The following is a 14,491-nucleotide window of genomic DNA, read 5'->3' as shown; positions in this document are numbered from 1 at the left end:
TAGAGAAATAAATAAATGGTGTGGGCATGTTCGCGTGGCGCACTGCTGTGGTGAAGCCCCTCGTCGCAGCCGAGTGCCGATGACGAGCGAAGTAAATCTGGCCCGGCCTGTGGCTCTCCATGCTGGATTCAATAATCGAACGTATCAGAAGCGCGCACGCCTTTTCAAGTTCCGCGAAGCAGGACCCCACCCCTGGACTATTTTTTTTTTTCCTATTCCGGGTCTTATTTTTTTTTAGTAGGAAGGCTGAGGGGGGAGGGAGAGGGGTGCGATTTTCGCGAAAGAGCATTGCTTTTCCGTCTCTCGAAAGGCATATGCGTCGTATGCTGACCACTCGTGCTATAGTAAGTCGGAAACCGCTTTTTGCGGCTCTTCAATAGGTGTGCCCAAGCAATCGTGAGGCAGCCACGGAGGCCTGAAAGCTGCCGCGTCGCTCTGGTTGCTTCTGCTGTCTCATATTTTTTTAATAGGGGGAATCGGTAAGAAAATGCACAACGTGCACTGGACTATCAACCGCGCTTTATTGAAGAAAATACGTCCCCCAGCGAGGCTAACGGGGCGTGCGCAGCGCAGCTAGCATCAGTCACCGCACAGTGACATAGGGACGGTATACAGCATATCTATCGCCAGTAATAAAAAAAAAAATCCACATAGCCACACGTCTAACGCGGTGGTCTGTTGTGCTACAAGAATACATATGTATATTTTAGCGCCCATTTTATGTCTGCTGCACTTTCAAAGAGCGCGGTAAACGATTTTGGGTGCGTAGGCGCATTTTAGGTGCGATATCGCGAGCGATAGATAAGAGCGTTTGCTGCGATACGTGCGACAGTCGATATCGTACGGTTGTTCAGGCCCAGCGCGAACGCGCTGCGAAGCAAATGACGGGCAGATAGCACTGGAGTAATCCAAGCTGTACACCTATACATTCCTGTACTGCACCAACGCAACAGTCGTTAAGAGAAAGAACGAAGAAGGTTACTACGCATCCTTTGAAACCCCTGCGGTTTTCAGGAGACGCAGTAACTGTCTCAGTTCTCGGCGGACACGTCAAAGGAGGTGAAGGAGGGAGTGAAAGAGAGAAAGAGGTGCCGTAGTGGAGGGCTCCGGAATAATTTTCACCGACTGGGAGTCGTGCACTGAGATCGCACAGCACACGGGCGCCTTTGGCATTTCCGAAACCCTGCGTCAAAACGCGGCCGCCGCGGTCGCGTTCGAACCCGGGTACTCGACCCACCAGGAACAGCCCAGAAGCCATGGCTACGAAGAATCTCCTGTATATAATTAATGTCGATAGCCAGCCCAGCACGAATACTTTTTATTTTATTATTATTTGTCATTCTGCTATGCGAAATTCTTTTTAAAGTGATCGCGTTATAGGAGTGCCATGAAAGCGAAGGCTGTCGGGCTTCGGGTGCAGCGTCGGCGTCTGTGTGAAGCCTGAGCCTGTCAACCGTGGTAGTAGATGGTTGTCTTCGGGGTATCTTAAGAGTCTGGTGTGTTCCATCAGCTTCCCAACGCAGGACGTGAGAGAGATGGGGCTGAGGCTGGCCAAGGTTGGTGGTTCGCGCGGCTCGGGGATGATGAGGACTAGATTGGCGCATTTGCACTCCTCAGGGATGGTACCGCTGGCCCAACATTCTTGAAGATAGCGCCCGCTGTACTGTGCGATGTTAGTGCATGTTAATTCCGTTCTACAAACAAAATAAAATCTTTTTCTCATGGTTGGAGAAGCTCACAAAATTCACATTTCTTCATATAATGAAGGGGACAGATTATGAGAAGTGTAATCATCAACTTCTTAATCTCATCCGCCCACCTAACTTTCTGCCGCCCCCTGCTGCGCTTGCTTTCTCTTGGAATCCACTCCGTTACCCTTAAGGACCAGCGGTTATCTTGCCTTCGCATTACATGGCCTGCCCAAGCCCACGTCTTCGTCTTGATTTCAAGTAGGATGTCAATAACCCGCGTTTGTTCTTTCACCCACTCCACCCACTTCCGATCTCTTAACGTTACACCTATCGGTTTTCTTTCCATAACTCGCTGTAATGCAGCGAGTTAATTTTTGGTAGATCGTTTTCATTGCGAAAGCACTACTACTCGCACTTTCAAGCCTTCGCGTGACCCGGCCGCAGTTACGTTTGACCTTTAGCGGAGTGAATATGGGCGACCAACTCGCTCCTTCAGGTAGCCCGGCTGCAGTTACGCCGCGCCGCGCACCTGTGGCGCTACTGCCGCTGTGACGTCATACCAGCTGTAGATTATGTTTTCTTTCTCTCAGTCGCACAACATCAAAAACAAAATATAAAAAAATTACCGAAGACGCTTTGAGTCGTCGCGTAGCAGCGGCCGGTAGCCACGCGTGACCTGTAGACGCGGCGCACTGCGTTCCTTGAGTTGGATGGATGGTTGGTTGGTTTATGGGGTTTAACGTCCCAAAGCGACTAAGGCTATGAGAGACGCCGTAGTGGAGGGCTCCGGAAATTTCGACCACCTGGGGTTCTTTAACGTGCACTGACATCGCACAGTACACGGGCCTCGAATTTCTCCTCCAAAGAAATTCAGCCGCCGCGGCCGGGTTTGAACCCGCGTCTTTCGGGCCAGCAGCCGAGCACCATAGCCACTGAGCCACCGCGGCGGCTAGGCGCTGCGCTTTTGCTTTCGCAACCTACCAGGCTTAACGAAAGCTAAGCCCCCGCCAGTGTTTTAAGCATGAAAAGCCTTTAGCCCCCATTAAAGAGCCCCAAGTGGTCAGAATTAATTCAAGGCCCTCCGGTACGGCGTCGCTCATGTCGATTTGGTATGTTGAACCACCCGATGTTATACGGGCTTTATCGAGGTGAAATTCGAAGGTCGTGGGTTCGGATCCCACCGTCGGCATGTGGTTGTTTTTTCAAGAATGCCGTACCAGACTATTGCTATGTCCCTTTTCGATCCCCTCAACCAACAGCCATCGCGGCTCTTAATAAATGTTTTCACCACCACCACCGGCGCGGTACGGGTGTCCACCGAGAGCGAGACAGTTCTTGAGCTCCCCCCTCCCACCCGGAAATCAGTTCTAGCCGCACTCCCCGGGTTTCAGCGGTTTGCGTATGTGTGTGAAGCCTCTGAGTAGCAAGTGTATACTGGCCCACTGGATCAGAGGACACCTCAATTGCGCTGTGAGTAGGCCGGCGGTGGCGTCCAGCTACAATTTGAGGCAGTTATGCGCCTTTCCTTTTCTCAAACCTAGCGGAAGGTTTAGAAAAATTAATTTTTTTTTTTTTTTTCAGAAAAGGAAGTGACGCAGTAACTGTCTCAAATATCTCGGTGGACACCCGTACCGCGCCGGAAGGGAAGGTGGGAGCGAAAGAAGAAAGGAAGAAAGAGGTGCCATAGTGGAGGTCGGAATGATTTCGACCGGCCGGGGATCTTTAACCTGCGCTGACACCGCACAGCACACGGGCGCCTCTTGCAATTCGCCTCCATCGAAACGCGGCCGCCGCGGTCGGGTTCGAGCCCGGGTACTCCGGCCCATGGTTTAGATTCGGTTGATATTTCGGGCAACGGCAAGGCGGCCCATTTCCGAGCTGGCTGGTGCATTCATTTACTTCGTTATCGTCTACACGAAAGCAGGCCGCAGCAGCGTGCTTGCACTAAGCTTTAATGTAAGCTTTGCAGGTGCATCGTCCTTCTGGAACGAAAGCTGTGTGAGAAAGGAATAAGACTGAGACATCGTATAGACATTTATCGCCGTTTTTGAAGGGCGACTGCCGCTCCATTTTGCACCAGCGTCAAAATGTTCCGAGAGCGCGTACGAAGCAAAAATTAAGACAAAAGTTTCCTAATATAGAACAAAAACATAATATAAAACACTGTGTGGTATCGTGCGTCACGGGCACGCTATACCACAGCGCGCGCCTGTGGTTCGGAACCACTCGCACTGAACTCCGCGTTCCCGTAGCAAGTTTCATGTCTGTAAAGCTGAAATTCTCACAAAACTCAAGGGCTGGCATGGCGTCAGAACCGAATTAATGAGGCGAGCAGTACGCCTGGCCTCGCGGCTAAGTCAGTAGGTGATCTTCCAACGGATGAAGCACGCGTGTCGCGTACCTTCTCTAGGTTTCCAGTTGATAATACGCATGGAGCATTAATTACATGGAACACATTAATGTTGAACAGTCTCGCAAGGGAGCAGCAGTTCACGGTTGGTAGCGAAGTGCTGGAAGTGGTACGGGAGTACGTCTACTTAGGGCACGTAGTGGCCGCTGATCCGGATCATGAGAGGGAAATAACTACAAGAATGTGGTGTAGCGCATATGGCAGGTCCTCTCAGGTTATCGATGGCAGTTTACCAACGTACCTCAAGAGAAGAGTATACAACAGCTGTATCTTACCAGTAGTCACCTGCGGTGCAGAAACATGGAAGCTAGCAAAGAGGGTTCAGCTTAAGTTAAGGACAACGCAGCGAGCTATGGAAAGAAAAATGATAGGTGTGATAGGGCAGAGTGGATGAGGAAGCAAACGCGAGTTAATGACATCCTAGTCGAAATGAAGACGTTGGTTGGTTTATGGGGGTTTAACGTCCCAAAGCGACTCAGGCTATGGGGACGCCGTAGTGAAGGGCTCCGGAAATTTCGACCACCTGGGGTTCTTTCACGTGCATACTGGCATCGCACACACACGGACCTCTAGAATTTCGCCTCCAACGAAATTCGACTGCCGCGGCAGGGATCGAACCCGCGTCTTTCGGGTCAGCAGCCGAGCGCCGTAACCACTGAGCCACCGCGGCGAGGCGTATAAAACTGGATATTTATGTTAGCTGTTAGATGTTACGCTGGGTTGAGTGAAAAATCTGGAAATATCATGGTCTTCATTTTACGCGTGATAGAGCTGTCGCCGAGCGGTCGAGGTAGCTGGAACAATTTTTTTTTTCGTTACGCTTGTGCTTAGTTTCACGTAAGTGGCCTTACGCATACAGTGGAGAAACGTACTCAACCAAGTACACTCTAAACGTGGATACGCCTATAGGGGAGTAAAAAAAGGCTTAAGCTGTCCTCTAGCGCACGCTCTCTTATGAAAGGGAGTGCACTCGAGGATAGATTACTCCGCTTTTACTCCTGTTTAGGATGTAACCGCTGTAAGCGGGTCTTAATAGCGAACAAACAGCGCTTCGCTGCCAGACGCTAAGGAGGTTGAGCCTATCGGTCTGAAGAGCCGTGTAAGGTAGCGAATAATTCATAAAAGTGCACGGCTGCTTTATTCCAATGGTACCAACGTCTTACTATACGCCCCTGGGTTCCGTACTTGGTTAATTGTCTCCCTCGACTGAGTTTAACTCGTAGTCAGTAGCCAGCTCGCTGCGGCGTACATGTGGTTAGGAATACTGACCATTTTGTGTTAGAACCGAATTTCGAAAACTGTATTCGGCGTAGCTTTCGTTTTTTTTTTTCTACGGTTTTAATCGAGAAGTACAACCCCAACTTGTAGCCTCAGTCGCCTTGGGACGTTAAACCCCACAGCAGCAAACTAAAACCAAAACCTTTCTTCACGGCGTGGTTGAGGTGTCCTCCGAGAAGTGAGACAGTTACTGCGTCTTTCATTTCCTATCTTTGCTGCGCGCATTTTTTTCAACCAAAATTCGGCTGACACACTTAAGACTGCTTACGTGTGAGAATGCATGCTAAAGCATTAAAGTACTGTCATGCTACGTTGCAGAATGACTATGATTATTGGCTACGACTACGAGGCACGAGTATGCGTACCTTGTACAACCTCTATGCACCATCTTACATTACGTTACTTGTAAAGCGCTGAGTCATGCTACGCTGCAGAATGATTCAGTCATATGACTATGACTACGCATACTTTGTTCAAACTATAACACCTTACATTACGTTACTTGTTGAGTGCTGAGTCATGACTATGATGCATAACTTAGAGGCCATTGTACGTTGCATTTTGTCATTCATGTTTACACATGCTTGTTTACGTATGTTGTGACATCGGACACCGACGTTCTGACATCCGAATTTCGTGCCATAGACGGCTGATGGTGGTAATAAACCTTTACTGAACTATGTACAGAGAGGGTTTTGGCTCAGACCTTAAAGGCCTGATCCCTATAAATTTAAGTGGGGGGGGGGGGGGGGGGTCCCTAGTCCAGGACCCTCGTGGGTTCCGCGGCGACCCGGGCTTGAGCCACCAGGGCTTGCTGGGCCTGGAGGTCGGAGCAACCGAGCAGGGCAGCCTCCCAGTCCTCTCGGGTAGGGAGGAGATGGGGTGGGAAGGAAGGAAGGATTTGAGGGGCAAGCCCACACCATGTGATAGGTGTCCGCAAACACCTCCCCACAATGTGGGCACTCCCCTGAGAATGCCGGATTGAAATGCTTTAGAACTGCCGGACGCAGTACCGTGTTGGTGTAATGAGGGAGAAGCCAGAGCTCTTCTGCCTTATTAAGGCCTTTACAGGGGGTGGGTAGTGGCCTAGCAAATTTTGGTAGAGGAGAGAAATATCATTAAGAGTAATAGCAGGTGTGAGTTCCTCATCCTGCGCTGGTTGTATAGGTGAGGCGATGCTCTGTGAGTGAGCGCGCGGGCGGCGGAATCAGCTGCCCCATTCCCCTCAATGCCTACATGCGCTGGGGCCCATACAGTGGTGCGGTGGGTTGGAAAACCCAGGTATTCGCAGGTTTTTAGAATTCTGAGGGCCCTGTATGGGATGCGGCCTTGTTCAGTGTTCCGGCCAGGCACTCCGAGAGTTAGTGATGATGACTCGACCCCCACCAAAAACTTACCACGCAGGGTAGAGCTCCAGTGGGTGCCGGCTCGCTCTGGGAATCCAGGAAACGAGGCTGCCGATAAAATGACCCGAGGTTTGATTTGCCGGGCTCAGGACGGCCTCGGTCCAGGCTTCTCGAGAGAACGGGCGCACACCTTTGCAGAGCTCACGCAAGTGCCCCGCTTGGACCATCGGACTTACCCTCCTCCACACCCTCCCTTACCCACTCCCAACAGATCCTCTGGAGACGCCTACAGACCCGCTCTCTCTCATCCCCTCAGCTGCTATCTCACTACTGTGGCACTTCCCCTGCATGCACCCTGTGCGGCGACCCTCACGCCGCTCTCCCGCATCCTTTTCGGCTGCCGTGCTGATCCTCCCCCGCAGGGACAGCCCGCGTTATCAAGTTGGGAGGACTGGGAGGTCGTGCTCTCGTCTCTGGACCCGCCATCGCAGCTTGCTGCGGTGCTTCGGGGTGCCGACGTCATGAACGAACACCACATGAACGTTCCGACGTATTGTGGGACCGTGCTGTGGTCCAGGGACCCAAGAGGGGTCTAAACACACTTGTCATAATAAAGTTTTTCTCTCTCTCTCGAGACTGGATCCGCGGCAGCCAACGCGATGGTGATTTCCTCCGCGTGAGTAGTGTTCGGGGCACGGACGTCGTCTTTTGTGCTAATGGGGCATATAATCAGTGTCCCACCACAGTGGCTGAGCGGTTACGGTGGCCTCCGGCGTGAGGACGCGGAACCTAATCCCTGCCGCGTTTCGTTTTTTTTTTCTTTTATTCAAGCAAAACGCAAAATACTCCCGTGTGCTGTGCGGAGACTGGGCCAGTCTGTCCTTTCCGTTCCTTATGACCATTTTACGAAGGAGGGAGTGAAAAAAGGCAGAAGAGGCGCCTTAGTGGAGGGCTTCGTGTTAATTTCGATCGCGTTGCCTTCCCTCGCGGCTTGGTTGAGGTGTCCACCGAGATTGTGGGACAGTTACTGCGCCGTTTCCCTGCCTCAAAAGAAGCACAAAAAAAAAGCGTGCACTGACCCGTCTTTTCATTCCGCTTCTATCGAAACGGGGCAGGTCGGACCAGCAGCTGAACTCCGTCAACTACACTACAGACGCATTTTGCCTCACCTGTCGATCAAAGCGCGCCTCCAGGCGGTGGGAAGGAAGTTCTCGTGGCGGATGGCCGCGCACGTGGTCTCATCTGGTCGGACCCGTCCCAGCGCGGCCGATGCCGGTTTCTGACGTAGCAGCGCCGAGCGAGCTTTCAATCGCGCGCCGTCGAGCTGCGGCTAATGGCGCTTCGTGACCACATCGGCCCCGATCTCGCCGAGCGCATCGGGGGAGCCCCCCTCGTTCCTTTTCCTTCCGGTGCCAGTGGAGCGGCACGCTGGCACGCGCCGCCCAAAGCAGCACGGGCTCCCATATCCTTGCACGTGGTCGCGAGAGCGGAGGTATCGTCGGCCCGAGGACACGGGATCAAATCCCTGACGCGGCGCGGCCTCGTTTCGATCATAGCGAAATGCAAAATTAAGACGCCCGTGAGCTGTGCGACGTCAGGTGGTGGAAATTAGTAATAATGCCTCATTGACGCCATATAAATATATGACGCGGGAGGGCAGCAGTAAAAGCTGTCTCACTCGACACTTTGACAAAGCCGCAGTTGAGCCCTTCACTTTACTGCGTCTGTTTTCTTCCTCTTTCACTCCCTCCTTCATCCCTTCTCTCGCGCTCGGTTCAGGTATCCGCCGAGAGAGAGACAGTTACTGCGGTTATCCTGTTCTCGTATTGTGTCAGTGCACGCCGGCTGGTCGAAATTATTCCGGACAACTCCTTATACGGTAGCTCCTTCTCCCTTTCTTCGTACACTCCCTCCTTTATCCCATTCTTTACAAGCTCAGTTTAGGTGTCCACCGATATGTGAGACAGTTACTGTGCGATTTCCTTTAAAAGAAATCTGCTGTTCAAGTTACGGTTAGTTTGTGACTTTGGTCGCTGTGCCACGGCGACTGCAATGTCCTTTCCTGCTGGTGACCGCCAGGTCGCCGGTTCGTGTCTCGATGCAGGCATGCATCCGATAAAGAAACACGCGTCTGCTGTGGTTTCCAGGCGCACGTGAACAGAGCAGGCGTGTGGCCGATGGACTGTATCAACGCTTTGCCGCTGCGAAGATAGCTCACAGGATATCGTTATCGTCTTCAATTGAGCAGCTGTTCTAGGGGACAACTATATGTGGCTCTGCACGAGAAGCTGCGAGCAGTGAGCTTCCAGATTGTGTGGTTGGCTCTTGAGCATGGGAGAACGCGTACGGCGTGCTTTCAGTGTTCAAGGAAAACTGTCACGGCGTCTTGTACGGTTTCCTGATAATTCGTGACGCATCGCGATATATAGCCGCCGAGGTGCAGTGTTGTCGTTTCGCGGGGTTCGAAAATCCGCGCCTGCGTTGTGGGGGCGAGAAAAGATGGGCAAATCAGTGGTGCAGGGAGCCGTCGTGTTGCGGAAATGTGTTTCCGACCGATGGGATCATCAATCTTCCAAACTGCTTGGTAAAATCTTCGTTTCCTGTTCGCGTTTGAGTTCGCATTTTACAGCGACAGCTTTTGATGCGACAGCATTTTACAGGTGGCCCAAACCGCGAGATGTCGGTGGTGTACACATCACGCGCCGCTGAGGGGCGGGTACGCCCGCGAGATATGGCGGGGTCGTGGGACGGCTGGATCCTTCCCATTCGACGCTGTCATATCTACCATCTCACGGCAGTGACGTCGGCAGCCGCGAGGCCATGCTCGGGCTTCTTACACGTTTCAGACGATACTGAGCTGTCCCGGTATGCTGAAAGACGGAAAATTTTGGTTTTTGAGGAGAGGAAATAACGCAGTATCTGTCTCACATCATGGTGGACACCTGAGCCGCGCCGTAAGGCTCAGGTGTCCAGGTCAGGGTCAGGTTTTTGGGAGTAATAAAAGAGATCGCCACCACCGCGCCGTAAGGAAAGGGATAAAGGAGGGAGTGAGAGAGGAAAGGAAAAAGAGGCGCCGTAGTGGAGGGCTCCGGAAAGGGGGTATCTGTAACCGCCGGCGTTGTTGCGACGCGAGTCTTTTCTTTCAATCTTTCTTCTCGCATCTTTCAACTCTCTTCTGTCTGCACGTGGCAGCGAGTGTGGCTCAGCCCGAGCCAGTGGGCAGGCCCGTGCGCTTTCCCTTTCATCCTTCTTACAGTCGCAACAACAACACAACAAGGGTGCCTTTTGAGTTTCGCTTCAAATGCGGGAAACAGCCAGATGCGGTTGGAGAGTGGGTATTGGTCGCTACTCACATCGTACAGCCGCCGTGTATTGATTGCGACAAAATGGGCTGTCGACACACAATTGTCGTTACGACAGATTCGTGTATCGATATATAGAGTTTCTGGCGGAACAGGAAAATTCGGACGTCTTTCTTCATGGGGGCGTTCTCGCGGCTCGTTCGTGAGCCCTCTGGCTGTCCATTCCAGCTTTGACGATGAAGCGCGGATTGCGAGATGTGAAAGGTATGGGCATTGTTATATCCAACCGCGGGTTTAAGGCTCGTATCCCAGAGAAGAACAAACCCCGTGTAGGCCCAGTCACTTCACATTCGAGCTTTTGTCGTATACACTTTCGTCCAGGCGCCGGCGGTAGACGTCCCGACGCGTCTTTCGGGACTCCGGAATTCGAGAGTCGGGACAGCTTCGGCGACAGCGCTCTGCCGTAAGCGCGCCGGGCTTAGTTTCAACGGTCTCATCATTACAGCGCCGCTGCTCGTTTGGACGAAGTACGCGCTGACTGGCTGGATTGCGGGGCGCACGCTCGCATTAAGACGGCACGGCGGTCGTCCGAGGCTTCGACGAACGGTATCCGACATTATTATTATCATACCACGAGTAACGAACGACCGCGCGCGCCGCCAGTCGAGATGTTTTCGCCGCCGTGGATGCACCACCACCGACCACGACTTCCGGAGCGCGCCCATATCCCATAGAGTTCGGGGCCTTGCGTCATCGCCGCTACGGCTAGCCTCTTCTTCTCATCCTCCCTCTCTTTTTTCCTGTGTGTATGGCTGCGGCCAGCCCACTCCGAGGCCCATTTCTGCGCCTCCCCCCTTTCCGTCCCAAGATAAATGCTCGTCGGGCCAGCATGCGCGCTGCAATTTGCCGCCGCGCCTCAGCCCAAGGTAATCAGCTAGGTGGGCGGAATGCGAACTCGCCGCAGCGCTCGCGCAACAACCGCAGTCTTGCCGTAGCACGTACTACACTGGTGCGGTGCTGTTGTGTGTGCCCTTTAAAGTGCGCTCTCGGCCGCGCGCGCGAATGCTGATTTATGCGTGGTGGCGCGGGCCGAGCTGCGGCTGAGGTTAATCTCAGCGCCGTATCCTTCCTCTGGACTTGTCTGCCTTTCTTTCTTGTCTAAACGCCTGCGCCGAGTTCCAAACTTTTTCTTTTCTTTTTTGCTGTCTGCTGCTTCGCTAGCGTCAGAGGCCCTGCACTAATCCGCGTCCGCCGCCTAGCGCATGTTGTGACGCCAGTGAAGCGACTGGTAACTGCTGCGGTGTCTGCTTTGCGCTTGTCAAAAAGCAACGCCGTCAAGCGCAAGCTGCGCTTTCCTTCCTCAAAGGAAGGTGATTCCAGCAGTGATTCGGCCTCACTATTAAGAGACTGATCTCGTGCGATGCCTCAGTACCGAACGCAGTGACCGCCATTGGAAGCATCGCGGGCATTTGAGTTTCTGATCCCTGCGTTGTTAGGGATGGTGGGCGAGTCGAACGCGGTCGCTACTTGCCCCAAAGCACGGAACGGTTGTGAAAAATCGGTGCCAAGGTTGCGGCAACCTCGTTCGGTGACTGAACCCGGCCGCAGAGAGCGAGCCGTCGCTGTCGCCGTCAGCGCGGCGCCGGACAAACGCCGGAGCGAGCGCGCGCTCGCGGGCGCGCGGGGCGGAAGTCGTCTGCTGCCGAGCGGAGCAGACGACACCCGCGAGGAGACGCGCCGCTGCTGCTGGGGACGACGGCCAGCTGCTAAACGGCGAGATCTGGTTGCCTCGGCGAGGTGATACGATTGGCCCTGTTTTCGTGCCTACATTCCGATCTCGTGGACTGTTCCTTAATAATTTCTCCGTTGAGGAAAGAAATGCCAGAGTACGGACGGCGCTTGGGGGCATGCCTGAAACCGGTAGTGCCGAAACGCGGGCCGCTCGTTCCTGAGCGCTGGGGCGAGGAGGTGTGCAGGGAAGGAGGTTTTTGCACGGATCCCTGACGGGAGCGGCAGTACTGCCTTGAAAGTGCTCGAACTGTCCATTGCCACTCCGGACCCGCCTTCTCTCTTGTATCCTTATAAAACCACTTCCATTTGCGCAGTGCCGTTGCGGGGCCTCGTAAAGAGACAGTTATAGTGCTGCGCAATCCTCCATCCGTCTTTTCCCCATCCCCTGAACTGCAACATTTGTGTGTGAGCTATCGAGATGCATGTATGTAGTACATACGTACTTGCACGTGTGCCGCCAAAACCAACGTTAAACAATATTTTTTTTTTTCGGTAATTCTAGATAGAATGTTTTGTTGCGATCTTACTATAGGCACTATGTGATATCGTATGCTCTTCTGTGCGGTTGTCGACGCGCACATCGCTTCTGTTCGCACAACTCGCTCCTGTTATGTTGTTTGCCATCGTGTGATAAGAACAACGTGTAAATGAGAAAAATTGATCCTTTTTAATGTATGCTAGTGATTACGGCTAGATTGTTCCCGCAGTTATGAATATGGCAGTAGTTGTTCAAGTCGGTGACAAACCTTGTGCGCTTTATTAACGTGCCGATGCTGCGACTACCGGTCCGTTGAGCAGTAGGCTCCACTTCAATGGCGGGAGAGGGTAGAGAGGGCGCCACCGCTGCGCTTGTGCGTCAGCGGTGTGTTTTCGTTGTGTAGTTTGTTGCGGCTGCGGCTGTTGGTGGTGTGTGTGTGCGTGCATGTTACGCCAGCGCTCTTTGGGATATGAGCAACAAGTTACTTCTGGAATACTCATTGTCTTGTGGTGAGCAAATTCCTGCATTTCGTTGAAACAACGGCACTAGTTTTTATCCCGCGCTGGCTGCCGCGACTTCTCTGGCGCCGATCGAGAAATGTCTCGCATTCTTTAGAGGCCCTGCCAAGGAGAAGGAAGGGGGTTCTAGGCCTAATAACCTGTCGCTTTGGAAGTGCCCCGTGCTCTTGACGTTGACATTTTTGCGGTGTTTGACCTGGCAGGTGTGTTGCAGCGTTGGAGGGTTACGAGGTACGTTGTATTCGATCGACAAAGTTGACTTCGATACGCACTGCGAGCAGTGTCTTGCGCGCTCCGCTGTCGAGGGGTAGCTGTCAAACTGACGGTACGAATCCGTGGGAGCATTACCTGACCAGCCTGCGCGCTTGCGATGTATGCCGGGTGAATCGCCCGTGTTCCACATACGGAATTTCAAAACGTGCGCCCCGTTCAGGCGGTGTCAGGTACTTTTTGTTAATCAATGACGCATCCGCGCCTTTAACAGCAGTTATGAGAAAAAACAGAATTGCTCGATCGCGGTCTTTTCCTCTGAGAGAGAATGAGTTTTGATTCTCACTTTTCGTGTTTGATTTGCACCATACTTTCTTCTTTTTTTTTCTGGTGTCTGGTTGCGAGAAGTTATCGGTTAAGTTTTGGCTGTCGCTTTTGTACGCTTTGCGTTGGCGCACTTGGCCGTTTGTGTAGATTTCTTGTTCTTAAGCAACGCTACAGAGCATTTAATAGCATGTCTCCTGTAAGTTCTCAGTAATGATGCATTCGTGATGGACAGGATAAACGCTGCGGCACTGAAACAGACAGCGGCGTTTTCTAGCGCATTGTGTATAGTTCTTACGCTTACTGGTGTTGTCTCTTACGTAGCAGTGAGAACGGGCATTCTCAAGACCTACGTTCCGTTGCTACTGGTTCATCGCCACAATGTAGTGACAAAGGCTAAAAGCACGTCATTGTCAATGTGAAGGGAGAGTTGCCTTTTATCAAAGAGCACACTGAAGAGAGTTTAAACTATGATAAAACAAGACAAACACTCCTGATAGGAAAAAAAAAAAAATCTGGGGTACACTTGTATAAACCAATCTGGAGCTTTTTGTTAGCTCAGTGAATGTTGTAAAAATTTGCTTGCAGAGTTGTGCATTTAGAGTGTGAGGTATTGCTTTCGGGATGCAAAAGAAAAATTACTTGATACTTTCTGTTTAAAGCTCCTTAGTTTGCTTGGAAAGTATGCCTTGTTCCACGAATAGCATGTTATGACTTGTATAAAGTCGTCAGGAATGTACAAAACGAGCAGAGCATAGTTTCTCACCAGCACTGAGCAGTTCCCATTGGCATGCTATACTGCATGAAGCCATACGTATGCTGATGAGGGCAGTCCTCTAATAAAACATTGTAAGCTGCTTATAATTCCATTGTACAGGTAGCAAGGGGCACATACTGTCTTATCCAGTCAAAAGGTGCGTTCTAATCAGTTTCCTTTGCACCCAGCACGTTAAAAGAAGAACCCTACAACCATCCTTCCTGTTTAATGCTAGTTAAACTTGTCATTGAAACTTGTCATGCAAGTTGTATCATTGAAAGCGACATCCATGAGCGCATGGTTAGACAGGAAGATAAAGCACAGACAGATGATGTGTGCTTTGGTGAGTGTCAGGGTGGTTCATTCTTTTGTGGGTCAGCCCTTTA

The 14,491-nt window shown here is 52.0% G+C and overlaps 1 protein-coding gene across 4 annotated transcripts in view; it reads left to right on the top strand.

Annotated features, from left to right (window-relative positions):
• Fbxl7 (F-box and leucine-rich repeat protein 7) overlaps positions 1–14,491 on the top strand; it is a 74,022-nt gene that overhangs the window by 23,337 nt on the left and 36,194 nt on the right. Inside the window, exon 1 of one of the 4 annotated variants that reach the window (XM_089549548.1) lies at positions 12,594–12,805. The exons of 2 other annotated variants lie outside the window; for them this stretch is intronic. The gene's annotated coding sequence lies outside the window, so the exon portion shown is untranslated. Of the gene's footprint in view, positions 1–12,593; positions 12,806–12,947; positions 13,258–14,491 lie in introns of those variants that run through there. One more of the 4 variants, XM_089549551.1, reaches the window with a different exon arrangement.

This window comes from Amblyomma mixtum, chromosome 6, assembly GCF_055824585.1.
Source record: "Amblyomma mixtum isolate Tamu chromosome 6, ASM5582458v1, whole genome shotgun sequence".
NCBI lineage: Eukaryota > Metazoa > Arthropoda > Arachnida > Ixodida > Ixodidae > Amblyomma > Amblyomma mixtum.
The sequence above is the reverse complement of the archived record's forward strand: the minus strand, read 5'-3'. Positions and strand labels throughout refer to the sequence as shown.